A 24,348-nucleotide genomic window follows, 5' to 3' on the forward strand; every position below is an offset into this window, starting at 1 on the left:
AAAATTACTTTTGAGAGCCCATTATTTAATAAACTTTCTGTTGGTAAGGCTATGGATAATTAAAAAAAAATAACATATTCATTCATTTGTTGCCAGTGGGTTTAATTTATTTTCTTCCTTCTTAATAAAGTAGAAGGAAAAAACATCCGTGTTTATACAATGTCACTGCAGTTCAGAATAAGACTCATTAATTATCAGAATGAGTAGCCACTGAGCAAGCTGTTCCAGTGAGTGGCTTGCACAGCTCACTGGAGTTTATGTTACATTTGGCCATTTACACACTCACTTTCCAGAAAGCCTGCTTTACTTGTGAGCTAAGTCAGATCCCAAAAAATGGATCTTCTTGTTGAAAGTTGACTGATCCTCCAAGATGGATGAATTTTTAATAAACTACTTTTTAATCTGAAGAGAAGTCCTATTTGTGATACACTGTTGATCATCACTCAGCTCCAAACGACTGGAAAGGTTATCTAGGGACTCAGGAAGCCCCAGCATAAACAAATACCATAAGTACAAGCCCTTAAAATCAAAATGCCTAGATGTTAAATGAATGTCCCTGTTATTGTTTCACATGGGACTCCGTAACATTTCTAGAGAAGGAATGATTCTTGGCACTTAGAAGAATGCCCTCTGCTTGTTGCTGGCTAGATGAGGGAACACCTTCTATCCAGCTAACAAGGCAGGGGTCAGCAGGAGAACACATTGGGGAGGCTGGGGATATGGAGAAGGGTCCTCTCTGCAGCTGCTATGTGGGGCAGGCTTGTCCTGATGACAGGGCGTCCTCAGCTAGAGCCGTGGGGGAAAGAGGCACGGCACGCCTCCTGGGTTTCCCCTTAAGTTCCAGTGAAGATAAATTAAAAATACTTTCATTTTCCTACTAACCACACTTCTTCTGTGGGGAAATATGAGTACTTCGTAGGACCTACAGGACAACAGCTCTTGTAGATATCAATTTGGAAGCTTCATCTCTTTGAGAAGTTGCAGGATAAAACAGCATGTTTTATAATCTCTTTGATAATAATCACTTGGCCATGCATAATATATACATAATATATACATATATAGGTATTACATATATATACAATTTATATGTATGTATTTTTTATATGTGTGTGTATACACACACACACACACACACGCAAAGATAAAATGAGAAAGACCAGAGGCAGAGAGAGAGACACACACACACACACACTCACAGAGAAACACACTCTTTGATGATGATGAGCCAGATACCACAAAGGAAAAGGTTTCTACCTACAGGTCTAGGACGATTGATGAGTAAATTCTGTTCTTTGCTTCCCACCATAATCAGCCCTTGGTTGAGCAAATCTTGAGGGTTGAATAGGGTTTCACTTTCAACCTCACGTGGACAGAAATGGTCATGATTCACCTAAATTCCCTGTGAACAGAAACGGCCTGGCTTCTCACACCTCCGGGGAAGGCTGGACGGTGGTGGTAGGCTGCTGCTTATCTCAATTTCAACTTCTTTTGCCTCATTTCGTGCCACTGAGAGCATCATTTCGGTTGGCCATCTGCACCCTGAATGACATCCATATTTTACCCACTGACATGGAGCAGCCACAGCTGATTAACAGAGCCAGAATTCCTCATGTGGACCAATTTGCTATGCAGTCGTCAAGGAGTGAAAACCCAGCTTAGCTGTGTAGTGGTTTGAGAATGGTTGTCTTTCAATGCTATAACAAAAATTAAAACTCTGCTAGCAGCCGACCCCTGGATTCCTGTTGAGAATTCTGCTCAGTTGCCTGTTAGGGCAATTTGCCTAAATGGGCTCAACCTTAACAGACAAGAATGCCCAAGAACAAGCTGGAAGCTAATGTTTTGTTCTGAAAGAATGTTAAATAATTTTTAAAATAAAAAGTCTTGTTAATAATCCTTTTTAAAAAATATTTTCAACTTTTATTTTAGATTCAGGGAGTACATGTGCAAGCTTGTTACGTGGGTATATTACGTGATGCTGAGGTTTGGGGTATGAAGGATCCCGTCACCCAGGTACTAAGCATAGTACCCAACAGTTTCTCAGCCCTTGGTGACCTCCCTCCCCCATCTAGTAGTCACCAGCATCTATTGTTCCCATCTTTATGTCCATGAGTATGCAATGTTTAGCTCCCACTTACAAGTGAGAACATGTGATACTTGGTTTTCTGTTCCTGCACTAACTCAGTTAGGATAATGACCTCCAGCTGCAACAATGTTCCTGCAAAGGGCCCTATCTGTCAATGACATTGCTAGCTTTTCTGAGATAGACAACTCAAAGGAGTATGTGATTTCAGGCTTGAGATCATTTGGTTCCAAGTAGCAGAAACTCACCAAGGAGTGTTTGCTACAAAGTGGGATTTGTTGAAAGGATATGAGGTTAGAGGAGCAGAAGGTCTGCATGAAGACCTGGAGTACAGTCAGGAACCAAGGCAATGCCTCCCACCATCACTCCCTGGGGGTCAAGCAGCTGCTCATCCCCACTGCTCTCTGGATATCAGCATCATTTTTCTCTCTTTGCAGACTGTTTTTTCCTGATTTTCTGGAAGAGTGTCAGAAATACGCTGCCTAACCCTTGTCTCTCCATCGTTGCCCAGTCTCAGGCTCCCAGCCAACTGACTTGACCCAAGAGAGGCAGACACTAGCAGGTCCAGCTTAATTAGAGATTGGCTTCCTTGATCCGCCTTTGATTCAGCTAACTATCACCAGGGACTAGCATCATTTGAATGATCTGGCTGCCAGTGCCCAGTCCTATGCAGGGGGAGGTGGTTCTTTCGGAAAAGGGAGGTTTGGGCTAGATGAGCACCCTTGAAGCAGCCTCCAAAAGTTTTCATTCTAGGAAGGGGCTTAAATTGATTCATAGACATTGTAGAATTTATTCTAAGGGTAGCGAAATTAGCAAAATTGTTTCACAGATAGGAAAATGAAGGCAAAGAGTTGTCAGTAAATTGCCAAAGTCAGTTTGAAACCTGAGTTGCTGACTCCTGACTCAGGCTTGACGATGTCAAGTATTTCTTTCCTGCACTGTGAAGGCTGGCTGGCTGTGGATGCTTCATGGCTTTCGGAAAGGGGTAGTGGAGTTTGCCCAAATAATCTGCAATAAAGCAGAGAAAAAAATCTAATAGATTTGTGCCTCATGCCATATCATTTCACAAATAAACCATCTCTTCCCCAAAATACAGGCTGGCTCACCAGGGAGTGGCCTGGTCCCTTGAGAATGTGTTCTTTCCAGTTCGAATGGTGGTGGTTCAGCTCAGTCTGGGTGAGCCTGGCATTTTTTCATCAATAAAGAAGACTTGCTAAAATTAATGTTGAAATAGTCTTCCATCATTCTGAAAGTATGCACTTTGCTCATCTGAAAAATATAATCAACCTGCCAGTTTCTAAGTTGAAATTTGTGTGTACTGCCTAGAATAACATTGACTCAGTATTCCTTTCAACATGAACCTTGGTAGTGTTTCCTTTTAGAGTTTTCCTCTTCTATACACTTCTTGTGGTCTTCTACCTAGGTTCATGCATGCACACAGAATGCATATACATGCACAACACAGACACGCAGAAGTGTACATGCTACTTATCTTCTGTGCATCACAAATTCCGAGGAATTAATGAAAATGGAGTATTTAGCACTGAAAAAGCTCTGGAGCTTAACTTCTCCATATCAGGGGCTAACAAGTCAAGGATGGGATAAGTCAGTCCCTTCCTACACTGGGTGCCTCACTTTTTATCTGCAGAATCCCAGGAATTTCTTCTTTAGAGATTACACTGAGGTTTCTACGTCATTGTTTGCTGTACAGAATGTTTGACAGCATAGTTCATGTTAGATTTCAGCCTGATAATGCACAATGCAGTTTTCAAAGAAAAAAAAAAATTAGTTCTAATGGAATTAGCACAATGATCCACTAAGAATACAGCTTATGAACAACCCTTAGATGGGCTATAGCAAATTCCAAAGCCAGAACCCAGGTTCTGTTCTTCATTATTTTCTGATTCAAAACACTTGTGGAATGATTAATCTTTATAAGAATTATTGTCTCCCGTGCACATGTGGAAATAAAAACCAGGACCTCCAGATGCGGAGTCATTACCTTAGTTCAGAGCCTTCTTCAACCCACCTACCACTCACAGCTTTTGTTTACTCCTTTACCGGAGACTCCTCTGTTTGCCTCCACTTGACCCCATTCCCATCCTACCCCATGTGATGTGGAGGGCAAACATGCCTCTGGCAGGCCTACCTAGCACATGAATAATACATGAAATAGTCATAGCTGTAATCAAGATTTCTGAATCCTTTCTATATAGCTGCCATGTGCTAAGGCCACAACAGATATTATTAAATCTTGTCCTCATACAGCCCTGTGGCATAGGTTTAATTTCCAGGTTGGATCTAAGATCTACCTGATTATAAGCTCCATGCTCTTAACCATTAAACTGAATTTTTCATTCACACCAATATTCTTAACAGTTATTTAGAGTATTTAATGTAATTTTTTTTTTTTTAGACGTAATCTTGCTCTGTCACCCAGGCTGGAGTACAGTGGTACGATCTCGGCTCACTGCAACTTTCACCTCCTAGGTTCAAAGTGATTCTCCTGCCTCTGTCTCCCGAGTAGCTGGGATTACAGGCACCCACCACCATGCCTGGCTAATTTTTGTATTTTTAGTAGAGACAAGGTTTCACCACGTTGGCCAGACTGCTCTCGAACTTCTGACTGCAGCTGATCCACTCACCTCGGCCTCCCAAAGTTCTGGGGTTATAGGCATGAGCCACAGCACCCAGCCTTAATGTAATTCTTTAGTGTTTTACTCCAAGGGTGTTAAAGGAAGAAAGAACACTGATGATGACTCTATGAGGACAGATCCCAACCTTCAGCTCCAGCTTTGGCCTCCATCCTGGCCCTAGATCCACAGAGCAGCTGACACACCAGGGTTCATAGAAATGTGTGGCATGAATGGAGAGAATGCCAGCCTAGGATCGACAGATACTTGTAAGATCTGGCATTGGTAAAATTCTCCCTCCTGGTGGATTATATTTTGTTTTTATTTTCCATTCCCCACAAAACAGATGTGCCTTCCTAAAGAGAAAAAGCGAATCCCAGAAAATGTGAATTGAAAAGAGAATGAATTTTAAGTAATGATTAATTTTCTTTAGATTTACATGAGAAAAATTAGAGATCAGTACCACAGAATCACAGAGTCTTTCAGTTGAAAATGATTCTTGTCCAAATGACCACCAAATCAGTAGGTTGCATTTATGGTGACATTTATCTTCCCAACTCATGGCTGGTTTACCCATAAAAGGGAATTATCACACTAAAAATTTGAATTTGGAAAATTCTTATCATCCCCATAAAGCAAGCACCATGTTGTCAAGTATCTTCCATGGCTAATTTAGCAAGGAGATGTTAGCTTTAACTCTTCAATTGTGAATGACTCAGAGAAGGGTATTCATCCTTAGACAGAATTAGTAAATTTGTTGATTAATTCCCAAGTTTTGGGTTATCTTAAATAAATGTTTCTAAAACTAGGATACTTGTTTATGCATCTCACTATAAAAAGTTGGTGTTGATTGACTCTTTGAGTGATATATAAACTTTAAAAAGTCACCTTAAAGGAAAAGAAAATAATTACCTACACTCTTTCCCAGTATCCTCAGGGAATGCCATTGTCAATTCATAGATCTGTAATGGTGGTGGCCTCCAAGAACACTTAAATCCATCCTTCTGCTTAGCCAACAAATGGACCAGCCATAACTTACATAGAGCAGTTGTTCCCTAGGGCATGGGGAGCAGAGAAGCACTTAATATAAAAAATTACTAATAATAAATATCTTTAGAAGCAGAGACTGATATAGACCCTCTCATTAAACTTGGGCATTTGTTTCATAGGTGCAGCATTGTCTTACAAGCTATAGTGACACAGTCCATCTGCTACCAGTCATGATCTGCTTACTGTATCAGTACTGGGACTATGCTAGTTTAGTATACTGCCACAATGTGCAGACCAAGATTTTGCCTCACTTTCCAAAGACATGATGAAGACCAGCGCTTCTTTAAATTATTACTATTTAAAATCATATAAATGACACAGGTTCAGAAAAGCACCTTTGGAAAACATTGGCACGTCATTTTGAAACCTATAAAAGGAACAGGTTGATGTGGGAGACTTGACTTCTGTAATTCAGAAAAAGTTAGTAAATGCTTATTATATGTTGAAACTTTTATACAAACCCTTCCACTTCCTTATATTCATCGTTTGAGGTATGAATTTTTATGCCATTTTATAGGCCAGGAAATTAAATCTTGGACAGCTTAAATAGCATGCCCAAGGCCACACAACTAGCAAGCCTCTTGCCTTCTTTGTCACAGCTGCTTCTCTTTCCATCAATGAGGAACTGCACCTGCAAAGATGCACAATAGCTCATATTCTACAGAACCATAAACTATGAGTTTAACTCAACTGGCCTATATATACTTTTACAAAACTATATAAAATAGCCATGGTGTATATGTTTATTTGCACACAGATGGTGAGATATCATTTTCAGCAAGTGTTGTATATACGTGCAATTCCAAACATCTTTCAAATGTATTATTTGTAATGTATTATTACATGGAATATTTCATTTCATCCTGACAAAGTGAAGAGGTATTATTCTCCCATTTCAAATGAAAAACGCTAAGATGAGAGATATTCTGAGGCAATTTCTAGAATGATCAATGCTTTTTTTTGTGCATTATCCGTTTCCTTTTCCTGTGAGATCATTTCAATCAGTAAAGAAATAGGCTGTGCTTTCCCCTCCAGCCACTGTCCCATGTCTCTCCTTCTATTCACAACAAGATCTCTTGACATAGACTATGCTTTCCAGCCCAATGTTCCCAACTTCTCTAGAACCCATTTCAAGCAGGCTTTTGGCTCTTTGCCACTTAAACTCTCCACATGATTACCGATGACCTCCACAGTGACTGACCCAATGGTTAGTTCTCAGTTATCATATTACTTGACCTCCTGCAGAACTTAACTGTGTGGATCCTGTGAATAATTTTCTTTTCTTCATTTCCAGGACACAATACTTGACCAGTTTTCATACTACTTTTCTAGCTGTTCCTTTTCAGTCTTTGCTGTTTTCCTTCCATAGCTGTAAACCGTACATGTTTAAGCAGCCAGGGGCATAGCACTTTAATCTCTTTTCTATTCATACTCTAACCTCTTAGCTACCATGGACCATCCATTTGCTGAAGATGGATCTGCCCTCTGAACCCCAGGGACGTATACGGAGCTGTACCTTGGCATGTCCATTTGGATAGGTATCTCAAACTTAACATGTCCCAAACTTCCTTTTTTCCCCACCCAAACTTGTTTCTCGTGCCATTATCCTCAAATCTAAAAATGGTAGCTTGCAGTTACTTTTGGCTCCTTTTCTTACCCTCTACATTGGATCCCCCAGAGAACCATCAATGTACTGTATATCTGCAACCCGACTTCTTTCATCAGCTTTATCCATTGCTCCCACCACCATTTCTTGCCTGAGTTATTGCAAGAGCCTCCTGCCTGATGTTCCAGCTTCCATTCTCCGCACAGAAGCCAGACTAATTATTTTAGACAGTTAGGTCCTGTACTTCTGTGCTCAAAAAGCGCCAGTGGCCTTTGTTATGAGTTGAACTGAGTTGAATTTTCCTCCCAAAATTCATATGTTCTAAGCTCTACTGCCTCAGAATGTGACTTTATTTGCAGATAGGGCCTTTACCAGCTTAGAATGAGGTCATTAAGGTGGACCATAATCCAATAAGACTGATGTCCTTATAAAGAGGGAAATTTGGAGACAGGTTCGGGTACAGTGAGAGCACCACACAAATATACAAGAACATGCAGAGGGCCATCTGCAGGCCAATGAGAGATGCCTGTAACAGATCCTTCCCTCACCTCCCTCAGAAAGAATAAAACTGCCAATACCTAGATTTCAGACTTCTAGCCCCAAGAATTGTGAGACAAGAAACTTCTGTTGCTGATGCCTCTGTTTGCAGTTCTTTGCTGGCAGCCCTAGCCAAAGGAGACGGCTTTGCTTCCTCTGTCCTCAGAGTAAAAATAAGGCTCCCCTAGTGACCTACAGGTCCTTCACTAGGGGTTCCTTACATTTTGAGCTCTTCTTTACAGCCTTTCCTGCTGCTCTTTCTGCTCCAGCCCTACTGGCTTCTTTATTCTTCCTTGAACAAAACTGTCTTGCTCCTGCATTACCCCTTTGTACTTATTCTCTCCTCCAGGGAGTATTTTCCTTCCAGATTGTTCCATAGCTTGCTCCCTCCTTTTCATGCTCCCTCATTTCAAAATCATTTTCATGGACTTTATTCAGATGCTACACCTTGTTCTCCTTAGTACTTTACTGAATATTTAACTTACTTGTTTTGCTTATTATCTATCCTTCCCACAGGAAAATGCAAGCCACATTAGGTCAGGAATTTTTGTCTGTTTACTGCTGAGTTTAAAACAGCTCCTGGCATGTAGTAGGAGGTCAAAAATATTAACTGAATGAAATAATGAATCATGAGGATAAGCTCGACTCTGCCATCAAATTGCACCATGTACAAGAGGCTTGGCCTACCTTCTGAAGGGTAGTAGGGATTCTGGCCATACAATCACAACAATGAAAAAGAGCTTCCACAGAGTAAACGCCACCAAAGGAAGGAACAAGTACAACTTCTGTCTTCGAGACAGTACACATTAATTGGCGACCAAACACATAATGCATGAAAAAAAATAGACTAGATCCACAGAGCAACATGTCAACTTTAACAATTAGATATAGCAAGAGATGATTTCTAAAAGCGGTGAGTCATGGAGCTTTAGCATAAAAGAGTCTGTTATATAAAAACAAATCAATATGTAACAAAACACCAGATAGTCTCATATAAACCTTATATATTTGCAGAATTATTTTTAGAAAGGCTTAAGAACATACAGTGAAAGTGTTTATAATGTGAGTACATAAAGCATATTTCTTAGCAAATACTTTGCTCCCTGAATAAACACATTCCACCAAGTGGCAGCACCAGCAACTCAAAGAAAGAGAAAACTTGAAACTACTAGGAGAACTCTGAACAGGCACAGGGTAATCACCAAATTGAGATCTGGGTACCATCTGATGGAGGCCAATTAAGTCTTGTAGAGGTAGAAAGTGACAGAAGGAAATAAAGTTAAGTGGAAAGTAACCCTGAGATATTTGCTTTTGATCTTTCTCCTGCTCTGCCTCTTTCTTTCTCTTTTGTTTTTTCTTCTTTACATTAAATCTCTCCCTCTAATTTCTCAGATGAGCAATTAAATCCCCACTTCAGGTATAAGTCCCCGAAGGCAGTTGTTAATAAAAAACAATCTGGAGGTAGCTTGTGTTATCAGTTTTGGTGCTGATTCACCAAGTGTTCTTAAGTTGTGTAGGAAATGCTCCAAGTTCTTTGGAAGAAAATCACTACACAAAGCAGAGGTTTATTATGATAGCATCAACTGCTGTTCTTTGCCTAAAAACATATTGTGGCTGACACAGAGCCTTTACTAGGAAGAGAAGAAAGGCCAATCTACCACCTTCTTTCCTTGTGCTTACCTCACCTGCCATGACGCATTGTAGGTTTCATCATGGGTTCTTTGCGGGATTACTTTTAAGTCAGTATTTTGTCATGGTTGGTTTAACTAAAACTAGATCATATAATCCACAAACTCTTTCAACAAGGGCACGTGTCAATGCCATGCACTGTAATATTCTGGAAGCAATGGAGGCAGGAGGGCACCTGTGACTCGGAGTGGTGGAGCTCTTCTTTCATGTAACTTCAGACATGAGGACTCATAGATGATAGTAAAGCTTATTATCTTTCTTATTTTTTAGGTGAATATAGAAGATCGAATACATTGTTTCCCATGTGGGGCATCCACTTTGAAAACTACTGCTCTAGAAATTTTTTCAAATGTGGGCATCATCTTATTTTGAAAATATGATATTTTATGATGTTGGTAGTCCCAGTTTTAATTTTGAGATACCTGTATGGAAATATCACATTAGAATAAACCTGGCAAACCTTTCCCCCATTGAGGCAACAAGATAGCCAAATGTCAGATTTTATGATCATTGTGTTTTATTGTCTTTCTTGGCACCAGGTGATAATGATCCTTCATCAGTAACATTGTGTCTGTAATTGTTACTGTTTCTTTTTAAAAAGTTGAAAGTGTATGATACTTCTTTAGTAAATAACTTATGAAAGTAGTGGAGTTAGTGAAGTAATATGCCAATTAAGCAACTAAAAGTGTGTTAAGGCATAAACTACCAAAGATGCAGCAATATGGATGAATTCCAAAATCATTACATTGAATGAAAGAAATCAGCTATAAAAGAGTACACATTCTATGATTCCATTTATATGAAGTACCAGAAAAGGCAGACTAATCCATGATGATAGAAATCAGAAGGGTGGGTTCCCCTTCAGCATGGGGAGGTCGGATTGACTGAGAAGGGTCACATAAAAACTTTCTGGAATGATGGAAGTAGTTCGTATCTTGGTAGGGATGTGGATTAAATGGGTGTATGCATGTTTCAGAACTCTTTGATTTGTACAGTTAAGATCTGTGCATTTCATTGTGTGTAAATTATACCTCAATGAAAAAATTTAGGCATGTTATAAATCAATTTCTAATCATCACTTTATGTCAACTTTATGACATCTTATTTAACACCTGAGTAGCTAGTTTCATTTAGTCACAATAAAGGGAGAAGATATCAGTTGCTAAAACCTGTTCATGAGGTAGCAGAATGAAGTGATTCTAATAATAATATTACTTTATTGTTTATTGACTATGTGCCAAGCACCATGCTATTGCTATCTTTGAGAAAACACTCAGACATACAGAAATTGAGTGTTGTCCCAAATATTAATAAAAAATAAATGGCAGAATTCAGATCCCTGTGAGTATGGCGTCCCTTGCCTTCAACTACTGGGGCAAATGTGGTCTCTTTTAGAGAAGAATGTGAGAGTTTCCAGTCTTTTCAATGATGCCATATGCAAACAAATACTTAGTGAATCTGTGCTCTGTTCCCGGCACTGTGCTAAGTGTTTCATGTTGCTATCTCTGTAGAATTACTATTATTTTATTTTTTACGGATGAGGAATTTGAAGTTCCAAGAAGTCAAGCAACTCCCTCACATCACAAAATAAGTACAAGATCTCAGATTCCATTCCAGAGTCAGTGAAACCAAAGTCTGGTTTTTATACTTTCAGTGATGCTTAGCTAGGAGCTACCTCAGAATCAATGATAGGGAATTTTTGAAGTACACATTTCTTGACCCTACATTGGGTGTTCTTATCCTATAGATATTAGGAAGCTCAAAGATTGGTCTTTTGTATAAAGCCCCACTGGTGATATAAGGAGCTTCCTATCTGAGAATCAGTATATTAAGCTGTCATTGGTTTGTCAATAGTATTCCTTCCTCTTAAAATGTCTACAGATTTATCTTATTGTAAAAATCAAATAGAGAGGAGGCCTCCTGTAATGGCAGACAGATAGGAATAGACCTCAGTAGATCTCAGTTTAGCTTTCACATCTGCCATTAACTGACCGTAGGGTTGTGGGCCAAGTCAGTGACATTCTCTGAGCCACGGTATTCTCATACATAATATTAAAGTGTTGAGCACACCTTTCTTTAAGATCTCATCTCATTCTAACAATCAATAAATTAAAATCAATTTATTAGTTACATTCTGCAACCCTCTTTGAAGTACTTGGAGAGATTCTGGAGTTTCATACGATTGGGTAGGAATTTGTTGAAATGTTGAAAATAAACATGAGACTGGGCATGGTGGCTCATGCCTGTAATCCCAGCACTTTGGGAGGCTGAGGCAGATGGATCACCTGAGGTCAGGAGATCGAGACCAGCCTGGCCAAAATGGAGAAACCCCATCTCCACTAAAAATACAAAAATTATCCAGGCATGGTGGTTCGTGCCTGTAGTCTCACCTACTCAGGAGGCTGAGGCAGGAGAATTGCTTGAACCCAGGAGGTGGAGGTTGCAGTGAGTCAAGATAGCACATTGCACTCCAGCCTGGGCAATAGGGCAAAACTCCATCTCAAAAAAAAAAAAAAAAAAAAAAAAAAAAAAAAAAAAAGAAAGAAAAAGAAAAGAAACATGAAAAATAGCTTAAATGTAGTGATATTTTCCAGGGGAACCTAGAGATACCCATTGGTTTCTACACAAACTGATTTGTCAGAGAAATCCAAGTCCTTGTAATTCAAGAAAATTAAATAAAAGTAACAATTCCATGTTTCATACCTGGGTAAAAGTTACAGCACTGTTCAGATACAATGTTATGCAAAAAGTGGTCTTTACGTCCAAGCAGGTTCAGGAGATGCCACGAAACGGTACATAATAAATTGCCCAGGGTCTGTATAGACTGTAGGTGCTTCTAGTTGTGTTCAGGAGGTGGGAGCAGTGCAGGTTACAGCCATTGGGCCATTTGTCATTTGACTTGACAATATGAAACCTGTGTCTCACAACAGGTCATTCATTGAGAAATTCCTCAGAAAATACAGGTTAAGACTTTAAACTTGCTGTATTAGGAGTAAGAAGTCAACCAAAGACCAAGGAAGCCTGAATTGAGAGAAAAAAGAGAAAAGCACTTGATCTGTAAAACTGGAAGAACAGACACAGATGGAAGAAACTGGAATTACAAAGAAAGGGAGCCAACAATAACAGGTAGATACATGGAATTGGAAAAGCACAGAAAATAGGGCAGCAACTGCCCACTCAGGCCCCACCAAAAGAGGGGTGCTAGCTATGATAAACCGGTGACTCTGGTGTCCACATTGCTCTCGACCCCCGTTTCTGCACTGATGCCGTTCTCCAACTCTGATCCAGCTCGGCTCACTCTTCCTCTCACCCTACTGCATGGGCTTACTCAGATCCCCTGCTGTGCGGGGCATGCCTGCTGCCTTCTCTCCCTTGACTTCGGCCTCCACTCCACTGCTCTGGTCTCTTCTCAGAGCCAAGCTAAAGCCAGGTACTTACAAGGAGGAGAAGCCTGGGTGAGGGACTTGCTTGAGTGAGGGAAGTCAGGGTCTGGGTTCCTGCAGTCTCAGAGAACATAGTCCAGCTTTGACTCCTTTTTTTCTGCTTCTTTCTCAATTTTGCTTTTATACTGCTTCCTCTCATATGTATTCATATATATATATATATTTATGTATACACACACACATTTGTATATATGTTTGCAGTATAAGTATATATATACTTATATGTATGCATATATAAATTATGTATGCCGTGTAAGTATATATCAATGTATATATACTTACACGGCATACATAATATGCCATATAAGTATAATATGCTATTAAGTATATATCTCTATATATACTTATACAGCATACATAATTTATATATGTATATGTACATATATAAGTATACTTGTATATAAACATATGTATAATATGTAAATTGTATAACATGTACATTTATATATGTATATATGAACACATATACATAAATTTACATATTATATATGCATATGTATTTATGTATATATACATAAATTTATATGGTCTTTATATATTGTCTTATTTTATAGTTTATATATAGTCTCATATTTATATAGTAATTTATATATATAGTTTTATATATAGTAATTTATATTGTTCTAATACGTAGTGTTAATTATCTTGATTAAAAAGTTTGAAAAAATACTTAAAATAATAAAGTTCTTAAAGTTGATTAAACCAACCTTGATAAAAAGCTGAAAAGGTACATCTTTAGAAAGAGGATGAATTGAGGCATTCAGCTATCTTCCTATAGACTTTTACTCTCTCTATGTATTTTGTATTCTTCAAAGAAGAGGTTTGATTTTGTTTTGTTTTTAAATATAGAGCAGTTAATTAGGAAGAACTCTTACGTCAAATCCTACCTCATGGCTGTCAGGTTTCCTTTGGGCCTAACCTGCAGATTTCTGCCAATAACTGATTATACTGATCTCTTGTCTAATTAGTTGTATCCAGGATTATGTTTACATCACTCAAGCAGGAAGCCTATGGAAAAACTGACCTCAACAATTCCTGTGGTCATCCTGTTTTAGAAAGAAGCACTGGACCGAGCAATCAATAAAGAGTTTATGGACTTTTCCTTTGTGTCGTCAGAAACAGCTAGATTTCTCATAGTCACATTTTATTAAAACAAGGAGAATAGTATGTTTCCCTTTAATTAAGTTTTTCCATTTTAGAACACTAAACATAAGTTTTTAGTGACATAGATATCAAATGCAACTTAAAGTTTAAAACAATGTTTACGAAAATGTGTAAGCTCTCTAAAGCACTGATGTTTTACTGAAATGTTACTTATGTATAATAAAATTCACCAAGTTGAAGAGTATAATTTAACGACTTCCACAAATGTATACAGCCATGTAACCACCGCTACAATCATGACCTATAATATTTCCAGCACCTTCAAACATGTCCTAGTGCCCCCTTGCAGTCAATCTTCACCCACACACTGTCCTTGGAAGCCACTGATCTGCTTTCTGACAGTAGTTTTTCTTTTCTAAAATTTTATCTACATGGCACCATGCGGTATGCAGTCTCTCATATTTGGCTTTTGTCACTTTTCATAATTCTTTTGAGATTCATTTGTGTTGAAGTAAAACATTCCTCAGCAAATGCAAAAGAACTGAAATAATAACAAATTGTCTCTCAGATCACAGTGCAATCAAATTAGAATTCAAGATTAAGAAACTTACCAGAGACCTCACAACTACATGGGAATTGAACAATCTGCTCCGGAATGACTCCTGGGTAAATTACGAAATTAAGGCAGAAATCAAGAAGTTCTTTGAAACTAATGAGAACAAAGAGACATCATACCAGAATTTGTAGGACACAGCTAAAGCAGTGTTGAGAGGGAAATTTATAGCACTAAATGTCTACAACAAAAAGGTAGAAAGATCTCAAATTGACAACTTAACATCATAACTAAAAGAACTGGAGAACCAAGAGCAAACAAACCCCAAAGCTAGCAGAAGACAAGAAATAACCGAGATCAGAGTGGAACTGAAGGAGATAGAGACACAAAAAAATCCTTCAAAAAATCAATTAATTCAGGAGCTGGTTGTTTGAAAAAAATTAATAAAATAGGTAGACCACTAGCTAGACTAATAAAGAAGAAAGGAGAAGAATCAAATAGACAGAATAAAAAATTATAAAGGGGATATCACCACTGACCCCACAGAAATACAAACAGCCATCAGAGATATGAACATCTCTATGCACATAAACTAGAAATTCTAGAAGAAATGGATAAATTCCTGGATGCAGACACCTTCCCAAGACTGAACCAGAAAGAAATTGAATCTATAAATAGGCCAATAACAAGTTCTGAAATTGAGGGAGTAATAAATAGCCTACCCAGGAAAAAAAGCCCAGCAGAACCGGATGGATTTACAGTTGAATTCTACCAGAGGTACAGAGAGGAGCTGGTACCATTTCTACTGAAACTATTCCAAACAATTGAAAAGGAGGTTCTCTTCTCTAACTCATTTTATGAGACTAGAATCATCCTGATACCAAACCTGGCAGAGATACAACAGAGAGGCAAAATAGAAAACTTCAGGCCAATATCCCTGATGAACATCAATGCAAAAATCCTCGATAAAATACTGGCAAACCAAATGCAGTAGCACATCAAAAAGCTTATCCACCACAATCAAATTGGTTTCATCTCCCGGATGCAAGACTGGTTCAACATATGCAAATCAATAACTGTCATTCATCACATAAACAAAACTAAAGACAAAAACCACATGATTATCTCAATAGACACAGAAAAGGCCTTTGACAAAATTCGACATCCCTTCATGTTAAAAACTCTCAATAAACTAGGTATTAAAGGAATATGCCTCAAAATAATAAGATCCATATATAACAAACCCACAGCCAACATTGTACTGAATGGGCAAAACCTGGAAGATCTCCCTTGAAAACCAGCACAAGACAAGGATGCCCTCTCCCACCACTCCTATTTAACAAAGTATTGGAAGTTCTGGCCAGGACAATTGGTAAGAGAAAGAAATAAAGCACATTCAGATAGGAAGAAAGGAAGTCAAATATCTTTCTTTGAAGATGACATGACCCTATATCTAGAAAACCCCATCATCTCAGCCCAAAAGCTTCTTAAGCTGATAAGCAACTTCAGCAGTCCTAATAAGATACAAAATCAATGTGCAAAAATCACAATCATTCCTATACACCAACAAGCATGCAGAAAACTAAATCATGAATGAACTCCATTCACAATTGCTACAAAGAGAATAAAATACCTAGGAATACAGCTAACAAGGGAAGTGAATGACCTCTTCAAGGAGAACTACAAACCACTGCTCAAGGAAATAAGAGAGGACCCAAAGAAATGGAAAAACACTGCATGCTCATGGATAGGAAGAATCAATATCGTGAAAATGGCCATACTGCCCAAAGTAATTTATAGATTCAATGCTATTCTCATTAAACTACCATTGACATTATTCACAGAATTAGAAAAAAACTATTTTAAAATTGATATGGAACAAAAAACAGCCCATGTAGCCAAGACAATCCTAAGCAAAAATAACAAAGCTGGAGGCACCACACTACCTGACTTCAAACTATACTACAAGGCTACAGTAATCAAAATAGCATGGTACTGGTACAAAAGCAGACACATAGATCAATGGAACAGAATAAGGAACTCAGAAATAAGACCACACATCTACAATTATCTGATCTTCAACAAACCTGACAAAAACAAGCAATGGAGAAAGGATTCCCTGTTTTGTAAATGGTGCTGGGAAAACTGGCTAGCCAAATGCAGAAAATTGAAAGTGAACTCCTTCCTTACACTTTATGCAAAAATTAACCAAGATGGATTAAAGACTTAAATGTGAAACCCCAAACTATAAAAACCCTAGAAGAAAATCTAGGCAATACCAGTCAGGACATAGGCATGGGCAAAGATTTCATGACAAAAACACCAAATGTATTTGTGTCTATATATATTTTGTTAAATCTGAGGCAGTAGGTTGCCAAGAGACTGCAGCCATTGATTGCTACAGGTTAGTAATACAGGAGCATTGGATTTAGAACAGAAAATGAATTTTGATACTTGCTATCATGTACAGTTGACCCTTGAAAAATGTGGAGGTTATGGTAACTGACCCCTCACCCCCATACAGTCAAAAATTTGCACATAACTTTTGACTCCTCCAAAAGTTAACTACTAATAGCCTACTATTGTCTAGAAGCCTTACAGATAAAATGAACAGTTGTGTGTTACAGGGAATTGGCTTATACAGTTGTGGGGTCTGGTTGAGCCATCTCTTCAAGGCTTTGTCTCTGTGTCTGATGTGGAACTTGAGATACACATGGCAGACAGTCACAACAAGAAGATCATGAGTGGGCAAAAAAACTGCAAGCACAGGCTGGGACCCACAAGAACAGACAGACAGCAGAGGCTGTTGTTTTGCCTCTGACTTTGGAGTGTATCCTGCAGACGTTGGCCCTTGTGTGTTCAGCACAGAGCTGAACACACATGTACCTGACCTGGGGGTAAGAGAAACTGAAGGAAGATCCAGGGGAAAGGGGAGCAGGTGCAGGTCCAGATGCTGCCTCACATCAATGAGGTAACTCAACAGATCCCAACAATGCTCATGACCTTCAATGTGGCCACTACCTCCCTTTCCTCTCCTCATCTTGCAAGAATCCTCCTCGTGACTCTCTAACCAGAAATTTGCAAGAAAGGCAATTTTGGAAAATATAGCTCAGCTATTCAAACTGTCACATTGTAAGTCCCCACAGCAGCTTTTAACATTTCATTTTCTTTTGATATTGAACAGTTTTGCAAATACTGATCCACCGCTGAAACTGAAGATTCCTGCTTTGAGCTCTCTAACGCTAGGCAAAAATTGCTAAACAAGTGTAACTTATTTGAGCTGTTTCTAGTCTAGAGTTTTAGATGACCTTACCATCTTGCTGGTGCCCAAGCTGTGATTTGGCAGTTAATTCACTTTTCCAAAACCTTTTCTCACGGAAGGTGCTGACACTGTTCATAAACACCTTTAAGTCAAAGCTTTCTCTGCTGGGGGCACTGACTTCTTAACCATCATCTCCCTTTGGAGACCTCAGGCATCAGTCACAGAGGACCTTAGAGGCCTGTGAGGACCACATCCAGCAACAGTGGTTCCCAAAGAGTGATACGGGTATGTGAGGGTATGTGAAATGAGTTTAGGCAATATATGAGCATGCTTATTTTAAACATGTCCTTTTAATGTGTGTTTTAAAACATATTAAGAGTTATAACAAAATGAGTAACAATTTAGGTTTTTTTAAAAAAAAATACATTTATATTTTTTAAATGAATCTTTTAAAAATTATTAAATACATAATGAGTTTGTGTTAGAAACTATTAACTAAATACCACTGCAACTAGTTCACCAACACTTCAAAAATTGAGAACTGGGAATTCAAACTGTAGAATATTGAGAAATACTCCCATTTGTGGGAGTTTAAAGTCCTGATGTTTAAGGCAGTCCAGTGAGAATCCTGAATTCCACAAACCAGTTAGTAGAATTCTCCCCTCTGAAGCTGAAACTCTGACCCAATCTCCCCAGCTCCCTCCTGAGTGGAGTTCAAGTTCACATGCTCCCATGCTGTAATCTCCTAAGGCATTGACACTGTCAGGTGCTTTGGTTTGTACCTAACTAAACAGAAGGTTGCCCAGACACCAGCTCAGAGACAACTTATTCGCCAGAACAGCCACACTTGGATATTTCAGAAGCCCTTGGGATCACTGACTATATGGTGTCTTCCAAAAATACAGCGAGGAAAAGCAGAATATGCCCACTTGTTTGTACTCCACCCTCCTCCCAACTTCCTGTACGTGCAAAACTCTAAATGAATTCTCCTTCTCTAGAATTCCTAGCCAGCTTTTGAAAATTGAAATGTTTTTGTTCCGGGGCTGTGGGTGCCAGAGTCTGAAATGCCAAAAAGGAGTTCTGCCAAAAAGGGTGTGTGCACCTTGAGATTGGCCTTTCTGCTGAGTACCTGAAGGCCAACCTTGGCCAACTTTGGCTTGTTTGTTTTAGGTTTACTGGAGTCTTTTTAGAAAAGAGGCTGAATCCTATGATTCAGTCATTCTGGGTCACTCTTCATAGGTTTCTACCCCTTTGTCTCTATAGTTGTGTCTTATGGGGAGTTTTGGGGGTGCAGGATATCTGGGTACACCAGGGGTTTTCTGAAGCTAGCTGCCCCAGCCTGGTCATGCCTCAGAAGCAGCCGGATCAGCCATCCCTTCCAACCTAGAGAAGAACTTCGCTGTTGATCAGCTGTGTCTCAACATGGTTCTTGTTAATGTTGATGCTGATGCAGCTGTGCCCAGAGTTTGGCCTCCGAACTCCAATTAATGGCAGGAGAAGATGGTGGATGCATACAAGCCAGGTCTGGTCTTATTTTGAAAACTGATCAATTGTTGATAAAAAGATTATTGTAGAAAGTAGAGGAGAAGCAACTAGTCAAAATGGTCTAGGCTGGGTTTCTTGAATGTGTTCTGGTGTCCCTGTGAGTGTCTGTGTGTGTGTGTGTGTGTCGGGGGGTGTGCCTGTGTGTGTGTCTGTGTGTGGGGGTGTATGTGTGTGTGTGTAGGATAGTGTAAGTAGGGAGGAGAGTGACTGGGGTCTTGGAGGTGGTATCCTGCACACAGAACCTGGAAAACGAAGGGCCAAAGAAGAGAAAATTAGTCTCCCAAAATTAATTGTGGACCCCAAACTTGTGATCATTCAGATCTTAGCTAAGATTTAGAGATTTCAAAGGTCTGATATTTCCTAGCACCAAAAACTTGCTGCTACAAGCATGCAACTTGCTATTACCCAGTTCCATTTTATGCCAGCTCCAGGCTCATCCAGGAACTCACTGTCATAGTTCCCAGTGTCTTTACCCTATTCTGCTCTCCAGTTAGCCCCCAACCCAACAAGGGAAGAAACCAGACAGTGAACTGTGCCTAAATACACCCGATCCAGCTTCATCTTCCTGCCCAGTATGCAAATTCTTCTTGCCGATGGGCAATTTGGCAACCACAAATCATGAGCTTTATTAAATGGGGTGTTGGGAGATATTTGGTGCCAGATTTCTGCATTTCAGCTTTTTGCTTTTAAAGAGGACTTACCTTTCTGTTCACATTTTACTGGAATGATTGTGCTAGTCAAAACCCAGAGGTAAACATAATCCCTAGCATATAAAACTTAGAATAGGCTTAGACATAAATTCCAGGACATCTAATTCAATGCTTTACTATATCCATATTTAGGTCATTTGAAATAATGTAGATATGCTTCAAAGGGAGTTTCTGCCCATTTGAAATAAATTCCTGATTTTTATCACAAGTCTCACCACAAATAGTCAAACCATCCTGTAAGGATTAATACTGAGAAAGATCTGCAAGACCTAGTACCAAAGCAGCATCATTAACCCTATACAATTCTCTTCAGTGAACTCACACAACAAGTTTTGTTTATACTGTTCATTGCTAAACAGCTACTTTTGTTTAAAGCTAGCACCAAGTATCTGTGTGTATTTTGTAATTGAAAGCATTTAGGCTTTACGTAATTATGCCAATGATATTTAGAACCAAGTGAACCCAGTACGTTTAATTCCTGTGGACCATTTAAAAGTAATCGTGAGGTCAAATATGATTTTTGGATTGCAGAGCATTTCAAAAACAATGCTATAAAGAGACTTGCTTGAGGCACATAAACAATCCCGGCTTTATAAACTCCACAGTCTACACACCCCAAGAGTTACTTATTTGGGGGAAAAATATCCATATTTGTGTGAGAAACTGTTTTAGATTCAGTTTGTAAAAATTGTCTGACTGATTGTATATTTTCATTTGTATTTGAATCATTATTATTATTATAGTGGCATAAGTTGGTAAAAATAACAAAAAATTAGAAATTAGTTTTGATCAATCATCTTCAATGAAAAATATATCATGCTTTCCTGTTTAAGATTACAAAGCCACTTTACAATGTGATTTTCCACCAAATGTTTTGGTGATTGTTTTTACCAACTTTCCAAATCAGTTTTATTATGAAAGCTGTTACATCTGTAGCTATTGTTCATTTGGAAGGTGTCGATTCTGATTCATGTATACCACATTCTTCAAAATGTTATGTGGCAACAGAGTTTTAATGTATTTTTGAAATTTTCTCATTAGAAAAAGAATGATCTCTTGCCACCCCTCACAGCTCTTTTTCCTGTGTGCCACAGGGCGACTACTTTCCTATTGGCTTTCCCTAATAAATTATTTGCTAGTCAAATTCTAACTGAGCCCATATAAAGTGTCTTACTTTGAATTTTTCCATTGTTCAGCCAGTATCCTGTCTATACAAAATAAAGGCAGAGTAGCGAGGAATTGAGGAGCAGGGGAATGTTTCAATCTAAGCTTTTCATTCAGTATTATAATTACCCTTTTACATGTATCCCCCACCAGAAGGATACTCTTGCAAGTTGGGGTCATATCTCATTCATCTTTTTATTCCCACCTACAAGTACAGAGCTTGATCCAATTCACAACTCAAACTTACATCAGGGTAATGTTTTTGAAAAAAAATTATTTTCCCTTTTGCATGTCTAAGACTTTCTCTCAAGTCAGCCCAGGATACTATCTGCAGGGCAGTTGAGATGGGAATGCAAAGAAACAGTCAATGTTCATTTTTTATTTTCAATTACCAAAGTAAGATTTTTGCATCAAGTCTTGGAAGCTAGGCTTTGTCAAGAGTGAAAGGATTTTCTAGAAGTTTCTCTGTTCCTTGGGAAGGGATCCTGATGTTAGCTAATTCTACAAGATTGCCAACAGGTTCTCTATCATGGCCTCACAGGATCCTGATATGATTTGGATCTGTGGATCTGTGTCTCCTCCCAAATCTTGTCAAATTGTAATCCCCAGTGGAGGTGGGGCCTGGTGAGAGGTCATTGGCTCATAGGGGTGATTTCTCATGAATGGTTTAGCACCATCCCCTTGATGTTGTCGTCCCAATAATGAGTGGGTTCTCAGGAGATCTGGACATTTAAAAGTGTGTAGTACCTCCCCGCTCTCTCACTCTTGCTCCTGCTCTGGCAATGTGACATGTCTGCTCCCCCTTTACCTTCTGCCATGACTGTAAGTTTCCTGAGGCCTCCCCAGAAGTCAAGGAGATGCCAGCATCATGCTTCCTCTACAGCCTATAAAACTGTCAGCCAATTAAAGTTCTTTTCTTTATAAATTATCCAGTCTCAGGTATTTCTTTATAGCAATGTGGGAATGGCCTAATACATTAGCCTTCCAGCTGCAGGGAAAACCCCTTCAACCAGGGTTCAGTTGCAACCACATCTCATGGGAATAGTCAGCACCCATGTCAAAGCTGACATGGGCTTAGACAAAAGGAGAGTCACGTTTGGGGTGTCATGTATGAAGAGAAATATCTACATCCATGAATCTTTACAGGTATTAATAACTGTATAAATTTAGATATCTAAAAAATTATATTTCATTCCCTTATCTTTATTGGTTACTGATTTGAATATGAATATCGTTATTGTGAACATTCAAAGTAACGAAATCTATGAATGAAGAACATCGGTCCTCATCTTTTCATTGATGACATAAGACACAATATGGATAAGGACATGGACATAGCTGTAGCTAGAGATACAGGTATAGATCAGACAAAATATTGGGGTCTGCTGGATGGAACCAGGAAGAACAAGAGATGGTCAATTCATAGCCTCCTTAACATTCTCAATATGTGTTTCATGACAATGGCAAAATACCTGCCATGATGGTTCATTTTATGTGTCAGCTTAATGGAATTAAAGAATATCCAGATAGCTGGTAAAACATTATTTTTGGGTGTTTCTTTGAGGTTGTTTCCAGAAGAGATTAGCATTTGAATCCGTAGACTGAGTAAAGAAGATCTGCCTTCGCTGATGGACATGAGCAGGACTTATTGCTCTCCCTTCTTCGGTTGAGATATCCATCTTCTTCTGCCCTCAGACATCACGACTCCTGTTCTCCAGCCTTCACACTCCAGGACTTAACACCAGCACCCCCCAAACTCCACTCCTCCAGCAAGACTCCCCTGGTTCTCAGGCCTTCCAACTCAGACTGGATTACACCACCTCCAGCTTCCCCGATTCTTCAGTTTACAGATGGCACGTTGTGGGACTTTCCGGCTTCCATTATCATGTGAGTCAATTTTCGTAGTAAATCGTCTCTAACATGTCTAATCTCTCTCTCTCTCTCTCTTTATCTCTCTCTCTCTCGCTCGCTCGCTCTTGCTCTCTCTCTCTGGTGATTGTTTTTACCAACTTTCCAAATCAGTTTTATTATGAAAGCTGTTACATCTGTAGCTATTGTTCATTTGGAAGGTGTCGATTCTGATTCATGTAGACCACATTCTTCAAAATGTTATGTGGCAACAGAGTTGCCTGTTTCTCTGGAGAATCCTGACTAATATACCTGCCTTTTAATGGTTTGATTTTTTTGTAGGTCAGATATATGTGAGCAGGAGAGGGCTTGTTAGGTTTAGAACTGGGAAAAGCAGCTTCCAGAGGCCCAGATCACCAACTGCCAGAAAACAGAAAATGGATAAGTGTTCATGTTTTAAAAAGTCACTTTATATGGTGTTTTTCTTATGTGGGAACATTGGCATATCAATAACCTATATTACTTTAAAATGCCTCACTCTGTTCTATCAACTTAAAAGTTGTCAGTTAGTGTTTCATTTTGGTCGATAAGCATTATCTTTAGAAGGTAAATTAGGTAAATCTTAATGTAGATAAACTTAAAAGGTATACTCATCTTACTGAGTTTTAATTGTTCTACAACCCAGCAGTGATTTGGCTTTATGGAGGGTTCCTCTGAGGTAGACCTTGGTTCCTCTGAGGTAGACATTTGACAACACCTCTAGAAGATTCTGTAGGTTTTCAGGCACATTTAACTCTAAGAACCGTCTTATTTTGATAATTAATTCACTTACAGATATTAACAAGTTCTGTAGCGTCTAAATCAAAACATCACTCTCACATGAGTAAATGGGCGGGAGGGGTGAGGGGATTGGATAGTCATCTGAAGACAGGAGATGATCCTAGAGATCTGGGGGAACAGGCGGAACAACTGGGACAGGAGTACAGAAAGGAGACAGGGAAAGACCCTAAGATGAACCTTCCTTTTCTGGATGCTTGTGATTTCAGCCAGGTGCAGTGGTGCACACCTGCAATCCAGCAACACGGGAGGCTAAGGTGAGAGGATCGTGAGTTTGAGCTCCG

At 39.1% G+C, this 24,348-nt stretch overlaps 1 long non-coding RNA gene across 1 annotated transcript in view; it reads left to right on the forward strand.

Annotated features, from left to right (window-relative positions):
* Positions 1-10,968: 10,968 nt before the first annotated feature.
* LOC139359124 (uncharacterized) overlaps positions 10,969-24,348 on the forward strand; it is a 34,152-nt gene continuing 20,772 nt past the window's right edge. The window contains exons 1-2 of the long non-coding RNA XR_011614882.1: positions 10,969-12,724; positions 23,075-23,266. This is a non-coding gene — a long non-coding RNA (uncharacterized lncRNA). The remainder of the gene's footprint in view (positions 12,725-23,074; positions 23,267-24,348) is intronic.

Source organism: Macaca nemestrina, chromosome 16, assembly GCF_043159975.1.
Source record: "Macaca nemestrina isolate mMacNem1 chromosome 16, mMacNem.hap1, whole genome shotgun sequence".
NCBI lineage: Eukaryota > Metazoa > Chordata > Mammalia > Primates > Cercopithecidae > Macaca > Macaca nemestrina.